We start from the raw sequence: 552 nt of genomic DNA on the forward strand, positions 1-552 counted from the left end.
GTTTATGTGTGTTTAATTTTAGTGTGTATTCTGAGTTGTGAAGTGAATTGTATGTGAGGTATGATTATACTGTTTGCATGTATATATATATTATATATATATATATATATCTATATATATAATTATATATAATATATATTATATATATTATATATATATATATATATCAACATGGAAAAAAAAAAAGCACACATAGTAATCTACGGTTGTGGGTTGAGTTTGTACAGCCACCTTTTAGATCTGGAAGGTTTGATATTATTATGGTTATCGTGTATCATGATGTATGATTCCCATTAGTAGTGCATATAAAATTAAGATAATAATAATGATAGGAATGATAATTAGTGTTACTATCTTTATTATCTTTACTATTTTTGACATTATCATAAAAATGTATTATCATCATTACCACCATTAACATTATTATCAGTACCTCTGCTACTGCTGTTATTATCTTTATGAATATCTTGATATCTTCTTAATATCATTATGATCAGTATCAATTCATGATGATTTTGATTATCATTATCATTACTCTTATCATTATTAACA

Source organism: Penaeus japonicus, unplaced genomic scaffold (genome assembly GCF_977035675.1).
Source record: "Penaeus japonicus unplaced genomic scaffold, GWHDUDI00000001_assembly GWHDUDI00000037, whole genome shotgun sequence".
NCBI classification, from domain to species: Eukaryota; Metazoa; Arthropoda; class Malacostraca; order Decapoda; family Penaeidae; genus Penaeus; species Penaeus japonicus.